This window comes from Gorilla gorilla, chromosome 1 (assembly GCF_029281585.2).
Source record: "Gorilla gorilla gorilla isolate KB3781 chromosome 1, NHGRI_mGorGor1-v2.1_pri, whole genome shotgun sequence".
In the NCBI taxonomy this organism is placed as follows: Eukaryota; Metazoa; Chordata; class Mammalia; order Primates; family Hominidae; genus Gorilla; species Gorilla gorilla.
In genome coordinates this window covers 101,317,470-101,337,385 of record NC_073224.2, presented here as the reverse complement: position 1 = coordinate 101,337,385, position 19,916 = coordinate 101,317,470, and the positions used below count along the sequence as shown (strand labels likewise).

The 19,916-nt window shown below is 43.4% G+C and overlaps 1 protein-coding gene across 5 annotated transcripts in view; it reads right to left on the bottom strand.

Moving 5' to 3' along the window:
- Positions 1-19,916, bottom strand: part of ASH1L (ASH1 like histone lysine methyltransferase) — a 230,256-nt gene that overhangs the window by 147,149 nt on the left and 63,191 nt on the right. The window lies entirely within an intron of this gene.

Below are 19,916 nucleotides of genomic sequence, written 5' to 3'. Positions count from 1 at the left end.
GAAGTAACATTTAAGTCATTTACCGTAAAATGCTAATTCATGAATCCTCACTATATACTCTAGAAATGAATTCACTACTTCACACAATAGTCTGTTTTACTTTTGGATAACCACTAAAGAGTTCTTCCTAAATATAAAATACTCAGAACTGAACAAATGTAAAGTTATACTGTGTTTGTGGATAGGAAGACATAAAGACGACAATTTTCCCTAAGCAAATTTATAAATTTAATGCAATCTCAATAAAAATACCAACAGATTTCTTTGGCATTTAGAAAAATTGATTATGATGTTCAATGGGGAAAATAGATATGCAAGAATAGCTAGAAAAACCTAAAATGTAGAAAAGCCAGGGAATAATCATACCAAATATCATTTTTCAAAGCCCCAATCATTGAAACAGTATAGAAGTGACAAATGAAAAGACAAACAAACCAATGAAACAGGATAGAAAACATAAAACCAAATTCAAGCACGTATGAAAATGTACTGCATGGAAAATGCTACAATCTAGTTATAAACTACAAAAATTCCATATGCATTTAACTACATCCTTTGACCCAGAAATCCTACTCTGAGGGTCTACCCAAGATACACTCTTAAAAATATAATGTCTGCACAAGGATCCAAAATGCACCACTATTTTAATATAAAAAAAAAACCCTAAAAAAATCCAAACAATTATCTACAGGAAACTGGCTGAATAAAGTAAGGTACATCTGTACAATGGAATATTGAGAAATTGTCAACAAAAACAAAAGTAGGAGGAGTAGGAAGAGATATCAATATAGTGCTATGGAGTGATTTCCAGGATATATTATTAAATGAAAAAAAGCAAGGTTGAGAACAATGGTTATAATATGCTATGCTATGCTATGCCTTATACATATAATATACCTTCTGTATAAGAAAATGGGGACGAAGAATATGAATATATATATGCCTATCGATTATATTTTAAAATGGAATGAACCAAAGATTAGCGAAAATAGTGACTTATGGGAAAGTAAACAGGGCTAGAAACTAGACCTCTATGCATCTAACTTTATGGTTTTTAGTTTGGAAGTGTTTTACATAGTTAGGAAACAAAGTTATATATAATAAAGGAAAGCATCCCAGATCTCCAAATATTAAAAGCAATAGGCTGGGCATGGTGGCTCACGCCTGTAATCCCAGCACTTTGGGAGGCTGAGGTGGGCAGATCGCCTGAGGTCAGGAGTTCGAGACCAGCTTGGCCAACATGGTGAAACCCCATATCTACTAAAAATACAAAAATTAGCTGGGGCTGGTGGCACGTGCCTGTTATCTCAGCTACTCGGGAGGCTGAGGCAGGAGAATCGCTTGAACCTGGGAGGCAGAGGTTGCAGTGAGCTGAGATTGCGCCACTGCACTCTAGCCTGGGCGAAAGAGCAAGACTCTGTCTCAAAAACAAACAAACAAAAAAGAAATTCATCTATTCAATATATAGAAAATTATATAAGTATATGAAAAGTAATTATTTTGAATTACTATAAAACACAATATTGAGAATCTACATCCTAAATCTCAAAACATTACACAAAAAACAAACAAGCAAGCAAGCCAGCCAGGCGCAGTGGCTCATGCCTGTAATCCCACCACTTTTGGAGGCCGAGGTGGGAAGATCACCTGAGGTCAGGAGTTTGAGACCAGCCTGGCCAACATGGTGAAACCCCATCTCTACTAAAACTACAAATATCAGCCGGACGTGGTGGCGGGCGCCTGTAATCCCAGCTACTTGGGAGGGTAAGGTATGAGAATTGCTTGAACCTGGGAGGGGGAGGTTGCAGTGAGCCAAGATCGTACCACTGCACTTTAGCCTAGGTGACAGAGTGATGCTGTGTCTCAAAACAAACAAACAAACAAACAAAAAAAAAAACCAACCAACCACCGGGTGCAGTGGCTCATGCCTGTAATCCCAGCACTTTGTGAGGCCAAGACGGGTGGATCACCTGAGGTCAGGAGTTTGAGAGCAGTCTAACATGGTGAAACCCCATCTCTAGTAAAAATACAAAAATTAGCTGGGCATGGTGGCGCATGCCTGTAGTCCCAGCTACTCAGCAGGCTGAAGCAGGAGAATCACTTGAACCTAGGACGGGGAGGTTGCACTGAGCCAAGATAGCACCACTGTACTCCAGCCTGGGCGAAAGAGCGAGATTCCGTCTCAAAAAAAAAAACCCAAAACCAAATACCAAAGAACCTCTACCTCTCTATTTTTTATTTTTATTTTTATTTTTTTTTTAAGAGATGGGGTCTTGCTCTGTCACCCAGGCTGGAGTGCAATGGCATAGTCATAGCTCACTGCAGCCTTGAACGCCTGGGCTTAAGCCATCCTCCCCCCACTCAGCCTTCTGAGTAGTTGGGCTAACAGGCACAAGCCATCTTGCCCAGCAAAAGAAAGTGGTAAATTGCCCTCAGTGAGCATATTACTGGTAATACATAGAGTATAGTAATTTTGAATTTAGACAGATAGATGACTAACAGATACACAGATAAAATAGGTAACCATGTGAATATCACTAGGAACCAAAATGTTAGAAGCAAAAAACGTACAACTATAAAATCAAAGAAGTAAAAGGCTATACTTTTAAGATAGAATTAAAAATATATGAAGTCTATCTACCTCTCTATCCATTAAAATGCCTACAAACATCGACAACCCATTAGCAATGAATACCTCAAGACCATGGTCTCTAAAACCATTTCCCATTAAAATGAATCAGGGCTCCTGCAGAAATGACTGTTTCCAAATATTAGACAAGAAATATAAAAGATGATCCTAGTGACAGGTATATAACTCTAGTATCTTCACTTTGAACTAGTCACTATGTTTTTGTATTAAATTTCCCATAATGAAATGTGTCTATTGAAAAAAAAAAAGTTCTTCCTAAGAGTAAAGTGAAATATATTTTTTTGCAACTTTCAGTTACTGGTCCAAGTCTCACTTTCTAAAAATCACAGAGTAAGTCTAATTCCTCTTCTTCCCAATGGCTGTCAGACATTTGAACTCAACCAAAATATTTAACTTCCTGACTCAACAGTTTCACTTCTTTCTGGTCATTTTCTGATGCAAGTGTTTTAAGTTTGTAAATATCCCTCTTTACATGTGGCACCTTTAAATGAACACAATACATGTGGTACTTGATTGACTCAGAATAAAGGGAACTATCTCTTCTTTTGGACTGGACCTTATAATTTTGCCCAAGGGCAAACTGGCTTTGACAGTCTCATATACTCAGACTTATGTTAACCTGAAAATTAAATAAACCGCACACACTTTCTTCACATTATATTAAAGAATCCCGGGGAGGTGGGGAAGGTTAATGGGTACAAAAAATAAAAAAAAAAAAAATAGAAAGAATGAATAAGTAAGACCTACTGTTGATAGCACAACAGTGTGACTATAGTCAATAATCATTTAATTGTACATTTTGAAATAACTAAAAGAGTATAACTAGATGGTGTGCAACACAAAGGATAAATGCTTGAGGGGATGAATACCTCATTCTCTATGATGTGATTATTACACACTGTATGCCTGTATCAAAACATCTCATGTATCCCATAAATACACTATGTATCCACAAAAATTAAAAATGAAAAAACAATTCCCATTCATTACTTTTATACTTTTAAAAACAAATATTAAGCAGTTTGCTTTAAATATTTTTAAACATATTTATGCCTGAAAATGACACTTCCAATTTTAAAACTTATCCTTAAAAATGTGAACTATGATTACACGCAATACCATGTATTACAGTTTAAAAAAAAGAAGAAAAAAAAAGCTCTGGCTGGGCACAGTGGCTCACACCTGTAATCCCAGCACTTTGGGAGGCTGATGCGGGCAGATCACTCAAAGTCAGGAGTTCAAGACCAGCCTGACCAACAGGGAGAAACCCCGTCTGAACTGAAAATACAAAATTAGCCGGGTGTGGTAGCACATGCCTGTGATCCCAGCTACTCGGAAGGCTGAGGCAGGATAATCGCTTGAACCCAGGAGGCGGAGGTTGCAGTGAGCTGAGATCATGCCATTGCACTCCAGCCAGGGCAACAAGGATGAAACTCCACCTCAAAAGCAAACAAACAAACAAAAAGCCTCACGAACAACACTGAATTAATGGAGCCAGAAAAACAGAGTACCTATTCTGACTTCATTTATATAAAGACCACAAAGAGGAAAAATTTATTATGATATTAAAAATAAAAAAAATTGTTCTCTCCCTCTCCCTCTCCCTCTCCCTCTCCTCCCTCTCCTCCCTCTCCTCCCTCTCCCTCTCCCTCTCCCCTCTTTCCACGGTCTCCCTCTGATGCCGAGCCGAAGCTGGACGGTACTGCTGCCATCTCAGCTCACTACAACCTCCCTGCCTGATTCTCCTGCCTCAGCCTGCCGAGTGCCTGCGATTGCAGGCGCGCACCGCCCCGCCTGACTGGTTTTCGTATTTTTTTGGTGGAGACGGGGTTTCGCTGTGTTGGCTGGGCTGGTCTCCAGCTCCTAACCGCGAGTGATCTGCCAGCCTCGGCCTCCCGAGGTGCCGGGATTGCAGACAGAGTCTGGTTAACTCAGTGCTCAATGGTGCCCAGGCTGGAGTGCAGTGGCGTGATCTCGGCCCGCTACAACCACCTCCCAGCCGCCTGCCTTGGCCTCCCAAAGTGCCGAGATTGCAGCCTCTGCCCGGCTGCCGCCCCGTCTGGGAAGTGAGGAGCGTCTCCGCCTGGCCGCCCATCATCCGGGATGTGAGGAGCCCCTCTGCCTGGCTGCCCAGTCTGGAAAGTGAGGAGCGTCTCTGCCCGGCCGCCATCCCATCTAGGAAACAAGGAGCGCCTCTTCCCGGCCGCCATCACATCTGGGAAGTGAGGAGCCTCTCTGCCCAGCCGCCCATCGTCTGAGATGTGGGGAGCACCTCTGCCCTGCCGCCCAGTCCGGGATGTGAGGAGCGTCTCTGCCCGGCCGCCCCGTCTGAGAAGTGAGGAGACCCTCTGCCTGGCAACCGCCCCGTCTGAGAAGTGAGGAGCCCCTCCGCCCGGCAGCCGCCCCGCCCGAGAAGTGAGGAGCCCCTCCACCCAGCAGCCACCCCGTCTGGGAAGTGAGGAGCGTCTTCACCCGGCAGCCACCTCGTCCGGGAGGGAGGTGGGGGGGTCAGCCCCCCACCCGGCCAGCCACCCCGTCCGGGAGGGAGGTGGAGGGATCAGCCCCCCGCCCGGCCAGCCACCCTGTCCGGGAGGTGAGGGGCGCCTCTGCCCGGCCACCCCTACTGGGAAGTGAGGAGCCCCTCTGCCCGGCCAGCCGCTCCGTCCGGGAGGGAGGTGGGGGGGTCAGCCCCCCGCCCGGCCAGCCAACCCGTCCAGGAGGGAGGTGGGGGGGGGTCAGTCCCCCGCCCGGCCAGCCGCCCCGTCCGGGAGGGAGGTGGGGGGGCCAGCCCCCCGCCCAGCGAGCCGCCCCGTCCGGAAGGGAGGTGGGGGGGTTAGCCCACCGCCCAGCCTGCCGCCCTGTCCGGGAGGGAGGTGGGGGTTCGGCCCCCCGCCTGGCCGGCCACCCGGTCCAAGAGGTGAGGGGCGCCTCTGCCCGGCCGCCCCTACTGGGAAGTGAGGAGCCCCTCTGCCCGGCCAGCCGCTCTGTCCGGGAGGGAGGTGGGGGGGTCAGCCCCCCGCCCGGCCAGCCACCCCGTCCGGAAGGGAGGTGGGGGGGTCAACCCCCCGCCTGGCCAGCCGCCCCGTCCGGGAGGTGAGGGGCACCTCTGCCCGGCCGCCCCTACTGGGAAGTGAGGAGCCCCCCCCGCCCGGCCAGCCGCCCCGTCCGGGAGGGAGGTGGGGGGGTCAGCCCCCCGCCAAGCAAGCCGCCCCGTCCGGGAGGTGAGGGGCGCCTCTGCCCGGCCGCCCCTACTGGGAAGTGAGGAGCCCCTCAGCCCGGCCAGCCGCCCCGTCCGGGAGGGAGGTGGGGGGGGGTCAGCCCACCGCCCGGCCAGCCACCCCGTCCGGAAGGGAGGTGGGGGGGTCAACCCCCCGCCTGGCCAGCCGCCCCGTCCGGGAGGTGAGGGGCACCTCTGCCCGGCCGCCCCTACTGGGAAGTGAGGAGCCCCCCCCGCCCGGCCAGCCGCCCCGTCCGGGAGGGAGGTGGGGGGGTCAGCCCCCCGCCAAGCAAGCCGCCCCGTCCGGGAGGTGAGGGGCGCCTCTGCCCGGCCGCCCCTACTGGGAAGTGAGGAGCCCCTCTGCCCGGCCAGCCGCCCCGACCAGGAGGGAGGTGGGGGGGGTCAGCCCCCTGCCCGGCCAGCCACCCCGTCCGGGAGGTGAGGGACACCTCTGCCCGGCCGCCCCTACTGGGAAGTGAGGAGCCCCTCTGCCCAGCCACCACCCCGGCTTGGAGGTGTACCCAACAGCTCATTGAGAACGGGTCATGATGACAATGGCGGTTTTGTGGAATGGAAAGGGGGGAAAGGTGGGGAAAAGATTGAGAAATCGGATGGTTGCCGTGTCTGTGTAGAAAGAGGTAGACATGGGAGACTTTTCATTTTGTTCTGTACTAAGAAAAAATTCTTCTGCCTTGGGATCCTGTTGATCTGTGACCCTACCCCCAACCCTGTGCTCTCTGAAACATGTGCTGTATCCACTCAGGGTTGAATGGATTAAGGGCGGTGCAAGATGTGCTTTGTTAAACAGATGCTTGAAGGCAGCATGCTCGTTAAGAGCCATCACCACTCCCTAATCTCAAGTACCCAGGGACACAAACACTGCGGAAGGCCGCAGGGTCCTCTGCCTAGGGAAACCAGAGAACTTTGTTCACTTGCTTATCTGCTGACCTTCCCTCCACTATTGTCCTGTAACCCTACCAAATCCCCCTCTGCGAGAAACACCCAAGAATGACCAATAAAAAAAAAAAAAAAAAAAAAAATTGTTACTCATGGTAAGGACAGTAATGAGAAAGAAGCCCAAGGGGTTCTTACTGGGTGCTAGCAATGTCATAGTACTTTTTTATTTTTTTTAAGACAGGGTCTCACTCTGTGGCCCAGGCTGGAGTGCAGTGACCTGATTATAACTTTGAACTTCTAAGCTTAAGTGATCCTCCCACCTCAGCCTCCCAAGTCTGGGACTGCAGGCACAAGCCACCATGTCTGGCTAATTTTTTTGTTGTTGTTTTTTGTTTTTTTTGTAGAGATGAGGTCTTGCTTTGTTGCCCAGGCTAATCTCGAACTCCTGGGCTCAAGTGATTTTCCCTCAGCTTCCCAAAGTGCTGGGATTACAGGGGTGAGCCACCGCACCTGGCAAACACATTTCTTAATCTGAATGTTGGTTGTCCCATATGGCTGAGTTCATGAAAATTCGCTGAGCTGTTACATTTATGATGGGTATTTTTCTATATGTATGTTATACTTAAATAGGAAGTTATTTTTTAAATTCTGTCTAAAAGTAAAGTAGAAACATATTCAGCTTCCTTAATTGGCTAATGAATGTGTTCAACCCTGGTTTTTCACTTTTTTTTTTTTTTTTGAAATGGAGTCTTGCCCTGTTGCCAAGCAGGAGAGCAGTGGCGCCATCTCGGCTCACTGCAACCTCCGCCTCCCGGGTCCAAGCAATTCTCTGCCTCAGCCTCCTGAGTAGCTGGGATTACAGGAGCCCGCCACCAGGCCCAGCTAATTTTTGTATTTTTAGTAAAGACGGGGTTTCACCATCTTGGCCAGGCTGGTCTTGAACTCCTGACCTCGTGATCCACCCGCCTCAGCCTCCCAAAGTGCTGGGATTACAGGCATGAGCCACTGTGCCTGGCCTGGTTTTTCACTTTTACCTGAAATAAATATCTGAGAGAAATTAAAAGCAGTTTAAAACAGAGTTCATATCCCACAGTAAATGGTCTATGACTAAATAAGGCACACAGATAATTTGATGTTGGTTTCAAAAATCTTTTCTTCCAAATCCTGATACTATATAAAATAAATGAATGAGACAACATTAAGATTTTGAAGCCGGGTACGGTGGCTCATGCCTGTAATCCTGGCACTTTGGGAGGCCGAGGTGGGCAGATCACGAGGTCAGGAGAGTGAGACCATCCTGGCCAACATGGTGAAACTCGCCTCTACTAAAAATACAAAAAAAAAAAAATTAGCAGGGTGGCGCATGCCTGTGGTCCCAGCTACTCAAGAGGCTGAGGCAGGAGAATCGCTTGAACCCAGGAGGCGGAGGATGCAGTGAGCCGAGATCACACCACTGTACTCCAGCCTGGGCAACAGAGCAAGACTCTGTCACAAAAAAAAAAAAATAAAAGATTTTGAAAACTGTATTTGGTACTGATGATATTATCCTCTTACATTTGTAAGAACCCTTTAAAATGACTGATAAGAGTTATCACTTTAAGACAGCATATTATCAATTAGGCACTGAAAAAGATGCTGTATTAAAACATGATATTAAGCATGTAATTTTTTCCAACAGAAAAATAGCTTTATTCCACATATCAAATACTCTCATTTAAAAAAAAGAACCAAAGTATAAATAATACCTTTCATGAATACTTTACATTTCAGATATTTTACCGTATACATCAAAATAAACAAGTGTACATTCTTTTATACAAATGGAGCCAACAATGCTTGCTGTTTTGTAGCCCATTTGCTTTAAATGATATGACACCTTTATGTGTAAATAAGAGTTAGATGTTAAATTCAACAGTTTCACAATAGTTCATAATTCATAAAATCAACCACCAACTGACTGTACTTAAATAGTTTCTGGCTTTTTGTTACTATAAATAATATGGTAGGCTGGGCGCAGTGGCTCACACCTGTAATCATAGCACTTTGGGAGGCCGAGGAGGGCGGAACATCAGGTCAGGAGTTTGAGACCAGCCTGATCAACATGGTGAAACACCATCTCTACTAAAAATACAAAAAAATTAGCTGGGTGTGGTGGCGCGCGCCTGTAATCCTAGCTACTCAGGAGGCTGAGGCAGGACAATCACTAGAACTCGGGAGGCAGAGGTTGCAGTGAGCCGAGATTGTGCCACTGTATTCCAGCCTGGGAGACAGACCGAGGCTCTGTCTCAAAAAAAAAAAATAGGCCAGGCGCGGTGGCTCACACCTGTAATCCCAGCACTTTGTGAGGCCAAGGCAGGTGGATCACGAGGTCAGGAGATCAAGACCACAGTGAAACCCCATCTTTACTAAAAATACAAAAAATTAGACGGGCATGGTGGCGGGTGCCTGTAGTCTCAGCTACTCGGGAGGCTGAGGCAGGAGAATGGTGTGAACCTGGGAGGCGGAGCTTGCAATGAGCTGACATTGTGCCACTGCACTCCAGCCTGGGCAACAGAGGGAGACACTGTCTCAAAAAAAATAAATAAATAAATGGGGAGACACTGTCTCAAAATAAATAAATAAATAAATAAATAAATAAATAAATAAATAAATAAATAAAATAAAATAAAAATAATAACAATATGGTAAACATCCAATTGCATTTTTCTTTGCATACTTGTTCAATTACTTCCTTCAGGTAAATTTTTAAAGGTGAAATTACAAAGCCAAAGGGCATATGCATTAGTTACACACTAGACAATGACATGTAAGACTTTTTTTTTTTTTGAGACGGAGTCTCGCTCTGTTGCCCAGGGTGGAGTGCAGTGGCGCCATCTTGGCTCACTGCAAGCTCCACCTCCCAGGTTCACACCACTCTCCTGCCTCAGCCTCCCAAGTAGCTGGGACTACGCCCGCCACCATGCCCGGCTGATTTTTTGTATTTTTAGTAGATATGGGGTTTCACCGTGTTAGCCAGGATGGTCTCGATCTCCTGACCTTGTGATCTGCCCACCTCGGCCTCCCAAAGTGCTGGGATTACAGGTGTGAGCCACCACGCCTGGCCAAAAAAGACTTTTTATTTCCAATTGTCAGTATGTAAGATGTCACAACCTTATATAAAGACATCCAGGGTTGGGTGCGGTGGCTCATGCCTGTAATCCTTGCACTTTGGAAGGCCAAGGTGGGTGGATCATTTGAGGTCAGGAGTTCTAGACCAGCTTGGCCAACATGGTGAAACCCCATCTCTACTAAAAATACAAAAAAAAAAAACCAACTGGAAGTGGCGGCGCATACCTGTAATCCCAGCTTCTGGGGTAGGCTGAGGCAGAATTGCTTGAACCCAGGAGACGGAGATTGCAGTGAGCAAAGATTGCACCACAGCACTCCAGTCTGGGCTACACAGCCAGACTACGTCACACACACACACACACACACACACACACACTCTCTCTCTCTCTCTCTCTCTCTTTCTGGCCAAGCCTCGTGGCTCACACCTGCAATCCCAACACTTTGGGAAGCTGAGGCAGGAGGATTACTTGAACCCAAGAGTTTGAGACTACCCTGTGCAACACAGGGAGACCCCCTTCTCTACAAAAAATAAATCTCCAAAATTAGCTGGGCACAGTGGTGCATGCCTGTAGTTTCAGTTACATGGGAGGCTGAAGTGGAGAATGGCTTGAGCCAGGAGGTCAAGGCTGCAGTGAGCCATGAGCCATGATCACACCACTGCACTCTAACCTGGGAGACAGGGTGAGACCCTGATTCCAAAAAAAAAAAGACTTCCTATTGCATTTCTGTTTATATTTGACTTATCTATTATTCTAAACGTCTTTTCACGTGATTTTGCTGGCCATCTGTATTTCTCCTGCAGTGAAAAGCTGTTCAAGATCCCGGTCCATATTATTTTTCTAAATTGTGGAGGTCATTTCTAATTTAGATGGGCCCTTAATACAATACTTCTTTCTCACATGTTGCACATTTTTCCCAATTTACCAGCTGTCTTTCACCTACTATTCTTCTTGAAGTTAAAATCTTAAACAAAAGGTTTTAAAAATTTTTATTAAAAAGCGAAAGGCCCAGGCTGCTCTTGAACGCCTGGCCTCAAGCAATCTCCTGCCTCAGCCTCCCAAAGTGCTAGGACTACAGGTATGAGCCACTGTGCCTGGCCAAAATCTTTTATTTATTCAAATACTTATGAAAAACTGTACTAATTACCTCACATACTCCTTACAACCACCATATAGTGAAATTACTATAACTATCCTCATTTAAAAGATTAAAGAGTGGTTTAGATATTGGCTAACTTGCTCAAGGTCACTTAACCAGTAAATGATTAAGAAATAATTTAAACATAGTCTGATTTCATAACTAAAGTGCTTAATCACTGCATTAAATAAAATAGTCTCTTTAACTTTATAGGTTTGTTTTGGGGTTTTTTTTTTCTCTCTCTCATTTTTTTGAGACTGAGTTTAGCTCTATCACCCAGGCTGGAGTGCAGTGGCTCAACCTCGGCTCACTGCAACCTCCGTCTCCTGGGTTCAAGCAATTCTTGTGCCTCAGCCTCCCAAGTAGCTGGTTTACAGGGACCCGCCACCACGTCTGGCTGATTTTTATATTTTTAGTAGAGATGGAGTTTCACCATGTTGGCCAGGCTGGTCTCGAACTCTGGACCTCAAGCGATCCACTCACCTCAGCCTCTCAATGTGCTGGGATTACAGGCGTGAGTCACCGCACCTAGCTCTCTTTTTTTCATTCATGAAAAAATATATTCCAGCCTAAGGTGGAATATAGTTTTGTTTACTTTTTCTTTTTTTTTTTTGATGGAGTTTCACTCTTGTTGCCCAGGCTAAGAGTGCAATGGTGCAATCTTGGCTCACCGCAACCTCTGCCTCCCAGGTTGAAGTGATTCTCCTGCCTCAGCCTCCCGAGTCGCTGGGATTACAGGCATGTGCCACCATGCCTGGCTAATTCTGTATTTTTGGTAGAGACAGGGTTTCTCCATATTGGTCAGGCTGGTCTCGAACTCCCAACCTCAGCCACCAGCCTCGGCCTCCCAAAGTGCTGGGATTACAGGCGTGAGCCACCACGCCCAGTCTTGTTTTCTCATACTTGGAAAAATCATGTCCTTCTAGAAGACAATCTTCATTACACTTTCAATTAATTATTTTTCGGTTTCTTTTCGTTTTTCCTTTATTTGCCATGTTAAATTCTAAAAATATAATCTGGGGGTAGGGAAGCAGCCTTTATTCCAAAAGGTTTGCTCATTGTTCTAAGAACATTACTCATTTCATGCCCATTGATTATTTATAATTAATGTAATGTAATAACATTACACATTCTTATTCGTATTTGGATCTTACTCTAAGTTCCTCAGGTTTTGTTTCATTCATATTTATGATTATTCTTGTGCCACTAATATATGGATATTATAACTTCATAATAACGTTTGAATACTTGAAAACAAGTAGGTTTGTTTTTTTTTCTTGTATTCCTATAGAAATTCTCTATTTTATTTACAACATTACTGAGATTTAACTCACATGCCATAAAATTCACCTTGTTTTTGTTTGAGACAAGGCCCGGTTCTGTTGCCCAGGCTAGAGTGCAGTGTCAATCTCAGCTTGCCACAACTTTTGCCCCCCCAAGCTCTAGCCAACATCCCACCTCAGCCTCTCAAGTAGCTGGGATCACAGGAATGCAACACCATGCCTGGCTAATTTTTTCTAGAGATAAGACACTCACTTTGTTGCCCAGGCTGGTCTCGAACTCCTGAGCTCAAGTGATCTGGCTACCTCAGCCTCCCAAAGTGTTGGAATTACAGGCATGTGCCACTGCACCCAACCAAATTCACCCTTTTAAAGTGCACAATTCAGTGGGTTTTGTTTTTTTTTTAACTACAGTTACAGAATTTTGCAAATATCACCACTACTTTAATAACCTTTTCATCGGACTGTTTTTCCATATGTATACTTCCTCACAAACTTGAGATATGATTCAAGTTTTTTAAAAACCTCACATGGCTTTAACTTTGTATCTTAATGTAGAAAAACATATCTCAACATTAACTTTAGCTCTACAATAACAAAGTAAATGTATTTAGTCAAGCTTTTTTGTGTTTCTGGGTATTTATAATTTTATCTATATAAATCCTAAACATGTGCTGTTAAATATATTTCTAAGTATTTCATAGATTCTGCTGTTTCTTTTATTAATAAATTCTTTTTGCTGTTATAGAATACTTTCTAACTATAACTGATAGTATTCAAGAACACTTGATTTCATTTTATAATATTAAATTCTTGCTTCTTCAATACTTCATTTTTTCAGGGGGGGCATGGCGGTTCACGCCTGTAATCCCAACACTTTGGGAGGCTGAGGCAGGAGGATCACCTGAGGTTGGGAGTTCAAGACCAGCCTAACCAACATGGTGAAACCCCATCTCTACTAAAAATACAAAAAAAAAAAAAAATTAGCTGGGTGTGGCAGTGTGTGCCTGTAATCCCAGCTACTTGGCAGGCTGAGGCAGAAGAATAGCTTGAACCAGGGAGGCAGAGGTTGCAGTGAGCTGAGATCGTGCCACTGCACTCCAGCCTGGGGGATAGAGCAAGACTCCATCTCAAAAAAAAAATTTTGTTTCACTTTTTCAGCAAGTATTTACTAAGTACCTACTATTGAGCACTGAGGATAACAGCAGTTAAAAAAAAAATCCAAAAACATCTTCCTCCATGGAGATGTCATTGTAATGCATGAGCAAAGTAGAGAAAATAAGTAAAATATTTGGTATATCAGATGATAAAATGCACTATGGAGAAAATCAGAGCATGGAGGAATTGAAAAGGCCAGGGATGGAAAGAATTTACAATGTTAAAACAGGCTGTCGGAAAGTTCTGATTGAAAACTGAATTGTGCAGAAATGAAAAGGAGGTGAAAGACAAAGATGGATCCATGTAGGTATGTGGGAAAAAACAGGAACCAAGAAAGCAAAGGCCCTGAGCCAGGAGCTTGTCTGTTTAAAGAACAATAAAAGAATCCAGGTTTGCAGTACTAGAGTAAGCAAGAGAAGAGTAATGTCGCAGGTGGTAGGAAAATGGACATTTTTCAGTCCAAGAAAGAGGAAGCCATTCGAAGATTTTATGAAGAGGTATATGACTTGACCATTCATTCAACAATATTTATGGGTACTTACTCATTGTTGTGGATATGTCAAGGAAAAGACAGACAATTGCAGAGACAAGGACAGTAAAAAGAAAAAACAAAAAACTTTTAAAGATTATTATTTGTTAGAAGGTGGCAAGTGTTACGGGATAAACAGCAAGTGAATACTAGGAGAGGGCTTACAAAATTAATTAGGCAATTAGGTTATGCTGCGATGATCAGCTAACATTTTAGTAACAACAGAAGTGAGGAAATTATTAACTCACTTAGAGGAAGACTGAAAATGATGATCAGGAGTTTAGTTTGAGACATGTTAAAATTGAAATACTTACTAAATATCAAAAGTAGAGAAGCCTAAGAAGAAAGATTCAAATTTAGAAGTCAACAGCATATAGACATTTAAAAGCTTGAGACTGGACATAACCGAGTGAGGGTGAATGTAAACCGAACAGTAAACTAAGGACTGATAACAGCAAGGTATTGTAACATTAAAGATCAGGAAGATTGAGAAGCCAGAAAAGAATAAGGAAAAAGAGAGAGAGAGAGAGAGAGAGAGAGAATGAATTCAGGAGCATAAAGAATGCCAGAGTGGCAGGATTTGACCAACTGATTAGGGAAAATAATAAGTGCTCAGAGGCCGGGCACGGTGGCTCACGTCTGTAATCCCAGCACTTTGGGAGGCTGAGGTGGGCAGATCGCCAGGTCAGGAGTACGAGACCAGCCTGACCAACATGTGAAACCCCATCTCTACTAAAAATACAAAAATTAGCCGGGTGTGATGGTGCGTGCCTGTAATCCCAGCTACTCAGGAGGCTGAGGCAGAAGAATCGCTTGAACCCAGGAGGCGGAGGTTGCAGTGAGCCAAGATCGCACCACTGCACTCCAGCCTGGGCGACAGAGTAAGACTCTGTCTCAGGAGAAAAAAAAAAAAAAAAAAGTACTCAGAGAGGGGTACATCATGGAGACTGTTGTAAACTGTTTTTAGAGGCTTGAGATTTTACTCTGAATGAAATGGGGAAGCACGGTGGGGGGTTGAACAGAACAGTGATATGATCTTGAATCTCCAAATGGTCCCTCTAGCTACTATCTTGGTAAAGTTTCAAGGGTAGAAGCTCAGAGCCTTGCTGGCAAGCTACATACTTATCGTGACAAGACTTAGACTTGAGGGTAGTGACTCAGATGAAGGTAGAAACAGTGGAAGTGATGACAGATAACAAAGACTGTGATATATTTTTACTGTATAAAAATACAGTAAAAGTTAGAGAAAGACTGAAAATGATGATCAGGAGTTTAGTTTGAGACATGTTAAAATTGAAATACTTACTAAATATCAAAGTAGAGAAGCCTAAGAAGAAAGATTCAAATTTAGAAGTCAACAGCATATTGACATTTAAAAGCTTGAGACTGGACATAACCGAGTGAGGGTGAATGTAAACCGAACAGTAAACTAAGGACTGATAACACCAAGGTATTGTAACATTAAAGATCAGGAAGATTGAGAAGCCAGAAAAGAATAAGGAAAAAAAGAGAGAGAGAGAGAGAATGAATGCGTGGTATCTTGGAACCCAAATGAAGCACATATTTCCAGGAGCGACAAATGCTGCTGACAAGTCAAGTAGAAATGAGAACATACATTTGTTTGTTGGATTGGAGTCACTGGTAATCATGCAACAGCAGTTCCTTTATTAAGGAGCAAAAATCTGGTTGAAATGGGTTTGAAAGAGAATGGAAAGAGAAATCTAAAAAGTAAAGAATAGCAAGGGAAACAATGAAGTGGGGTGACAGCTAGATGATGAAGTAGAATCAAAGTACGGTGTGTGTTACCTAACAATGGGGATAAATTCTAAGAAATGTCTCTAAGAAATGTGATTTTTGTCATTGTATGATCATAGTGTGTAATTACACAAATCTAGATGATATAGCCTGCCACACACCTAAGCTGTATGGAATAACCTATTGCTCCTAGGCTACTAACCTGTACAGCGTGGTACTGTACTGAACACTATAGGCCACTGCAAAAAAAATAGGATTTTTGTATATAAACATAGAAAAGGTACAGTAAAAATATGGTATAAAAGATAAAAATCTACTTATAGAAAATATAAGTACACCTGTATAGGGTACTTATCATGAATGGAGCTTGCAAGACTGTACGACACTCTGGGAAAGTCAGTGAACGCTCAGTGACTGTGAAGGGCTAGGACATTACTGTACACTACTGTTGACTTTATAAACACTGAACACTTAAGCTACATTAAATTTTGAAAAATTTCCCTTCATCAATAATAAATTCATCTGGCTGGGCACAGCAGCTCATGCCTGTAATCCCAGTACTTTGGGAGGCTGAGGCCAGCGGATCACTTGAGGTCAGGAGTTTGAGACCAGCCTGGACAACATGGCAAAACTGTGTTTCTACTAAAAATACAAAAATTAGCTGGTCATGGTGGCAGGAGCCTGTAATCTCAGCTACTCGGGAGGCTGAGGCAGGAGAATTACTTGAACCCAGGAGGTGGAGGCTGCAGTGAGCCAAGATCGTGCTATTGCACTCCAGCCTGGGTGACAAGAGCAAGACTCTGTCTCTATTAAAAATAAATACATAAATAAAACAAAACAAATTAACCTTAGCTTCCTTTTTTACTTTATTACCTTTTAAATTTTTTTACTTTTTGACTCTTTTGTAGTAACAGCTTAAAATGCAAACATAACGTACAGCTGTACAAAATCTTTTCTTTGTATCTTTACAATTATTTATTTAAAAATTTTTAAATTTATTTTTACCTTTTCAACTTTTTTGTTAAAAACTAAAACACAAACAAATATTAGCTTAAGTCTACACAGGGTCAGGATCATCAAGACATCATTAGGTGACAGGAATTTTTCAGCTCCATTATACTCTTATGGGACCACCAAAATGTGATCTGTCATTGATCCAAACATGATTACGCAGCACACGGCTGTAGTTTCTTTTGAATGTGGAAAATGACATCTTTGTCTTCTCAAAGTAAATGTAGCCATAAAAAGAAAAAAGACATGCACTCATGAAGTTTAATATATATGTATGCATGTATATGTGTGTATGGTAATATAAAATCTACTACAGAACTACCGGTTCTAATGGAATTGACTGAATAATTCCATCTTTCATCCTCTGATTTGAAATGCTACACTTCCCATGTACTAAATCCTCACATATACACGAGTCTACTACCAGTTTTTCTTTTCTTCTTCCTTTTTCTTTTTGAGGTGGGGTCTTGCTCTGTCACATAGGCTGGAGTTCAGTGGCAAGAACGTGGCTCATTGTAGCCTTGACCTCCTGGGCTCAAGCAATCCTTCCACCTCAGCCTCCTGAGTAGCTGGGATCACAAGCATGTGCAATCACGCTTGGCTATTTTTTTTTTTTAATTTTTGTAGAGAGGGGGGGTCTCACTATGTTGCCCAGGCTGGTCTCAAACTCCTGGGCTCGGGCAATTCTCCCGTCACAACCTCCCAAAGTGCTGAGATTACAGGTGTAAGCCACCCCACCGAGCCAATTATTAGATTTTCTATTCGGCGTCAGTGATTTTCCGTCTGCCAGTGCACCACAACCACAATATTCTAACCCTTTTAATTTTTGTTTTATTATCTAATAAGCCTGATTTCTAGTTACTGTTCTTTTCAGAAAAGTTGTGGCTACTCTTGCTTATTTTTCCACACAAACCTTACAAGTAACTTATCTAGTGCCAATTTGATTTGTTTAAAATTTTGATTCTTAAATTTGCAGACACCCAGAAGAAGTGAAAGCAGGAACTGGAACAGGTATTTGTAAATCCATGTTCATGGAAGCATTAGTTAGTCACAGCAGCCAAAAGCAGGCTGCTTCACAGTTCATCGATGGATGAATAAATGAAATATGGTATATACAACTGACTCTTGAACAACAAAAGTTTGAACTGTGCAGGCTTCATAGCATATGGAGATTTTCTTCCACCTCTGCTACCCCTTAGACAGCAAGACCAACCCCTACTCTTCCTCCTTGGCCTATTCAAAATGAAGATGATAAGGATGACAACCTTATCAACTTCAACTTAATGAACAGTGTAAATATTTCATTTTCTATTCTCTAACTTACTTTAAGAATATAGTACATAATACATATAACATTAAACATGTGTTAACAGGCTATGTTATCGTTAAGGCTTCTGGTCAACAGTAGACTATTAGCAGTTAAGTTCTGGGGGAGTCAAAAGTTATACTTGGATTTTCAACTGTGTGTGGAGTTGGTGCCCATAACTTCAGCATTGTTAAAGGGTCAAATGTACACACAATGGAACATTATTCATCCATAAAAGATGAAAATTCTTTTTTTTTTTTTTTTTTTTTTTTTGAGACGGAGTCTCACTCTGTCGCTCAGGCTGGAAGTGCCGTGGCACGATCTCGGCTCACTGCAAGTTCTGCCTCCCGGGTTCATGCCATTCTCCTGCCTCAGCCTCCTGAGTAGCTGGGACTACAGGCGCCTGCCACCAGGCATGGCTAATTTTTTTTTGTATTTTTAGTAGAGACAGGGTTTCACCGTGTTAGCCAGGATGGTCTCGATCTCCTGACCTTGAGATCCACCCGCCTTGGCCTCCCAAAGTGCTGGGGTTACAGGCGTGAGCCACCGCGCCCAGCCAAAAGAAGAAAATTCTAACGAATGCTAAAACATGGATAAACTTTAAAGATACTATGCTAAGTGAAACAAGCCAGTCACCAGCAGACAAATATTGCATGATTCCATTTACATATGAGGTAACCAGAACAGTCAAATTCATAAAGACAGAAAACAGAATAGTGGTTGCCAGGGGCTTCTAGGAGGGGTAACAGGGGAGTCACTGTTCAATAGATACACAATTTCAGTTGCAGAAGATTAAAAAAAAACTGTAGAGAAGAACGGATGGTGAGGGCTGCAAAACAATGTAAATGTACTTAATGTTGCCTCAGCCTCCTGAGAAGACGGGACTACAGGCACACACCACCATGCATGGCTAGTTTTTTTGTTTTTTGCTTGTTCGTTTTTTTGTTTTGTTTTGTTTTTTGTGTTTTGAGACAGAGTTTCGCTTTTGTTGCCCAGGCTGGAGTGCAATGGCGTGATCTCGGCTCACCGCAACCTCTGCCTCCCGGGTTCAAGCGACTCTCCTCCCTCAGCCTTCTTCTAAGTAGCTGGGATTACAGGTGTGTGCCACCACGCCCGGCTAATTTTGTAGTTTTAGTCAAGATGGGGTTTCTCCATGTTGGTCAGGCTGGTCTTGAACTCCCGAACTCAGGTAATCTGCCCGCCTCAGCCTCCCAAAGTGCTGGGATTACAGGCATGAGCCACTGTGCCCGACCAGCCGGCTAGTTTTTAAAAATGTTTTGTAGAGACAGGGTCTCTCTATGTTGCCCAGGCTGGTCTTGAACTCCTTGGCATCAGCCACTGCACCTGGCCCAGAAAACACTTTCAAGAAAAGTACGCTTCAGTTTGTGGCATATAATCAAAAGAGAACCAAAACATCTGAGAACAGGAGTAAAAAAAAAAAAAATGCCAAACAGAAATATTAAAGAAAATTAAACATATAGGTCAAGAATGCATTTTAATAGAAAGTCAGCAAATATTTTCTTTTCAAAAGCAGACCACAATGGGCTTTTCTTAAATTACAAAACCATTAGATGCTGAACTTGAATTTTATATTCCACACTGAAGCCCCAAATTCTATCCTCATTATATGGCCCTCATAGGATCAAGAGTAAGCCAAAACATGTTACTAGCATAAGTTTAATTTCTTAAATAAATTATGATAAAATAATGGCAATACTAATATAGAAATCATCATGTGATGTAAACTTCCACCACCCAAGAAGTTCTTCTTGCTATATAATTTAAGGAATAGACATAAGGTGTCAATTTGTCCCAGTGGCAGAGGACAAAGTCTTCAGGGTCTTTTTAACACCTCTTTTATTCCCAAC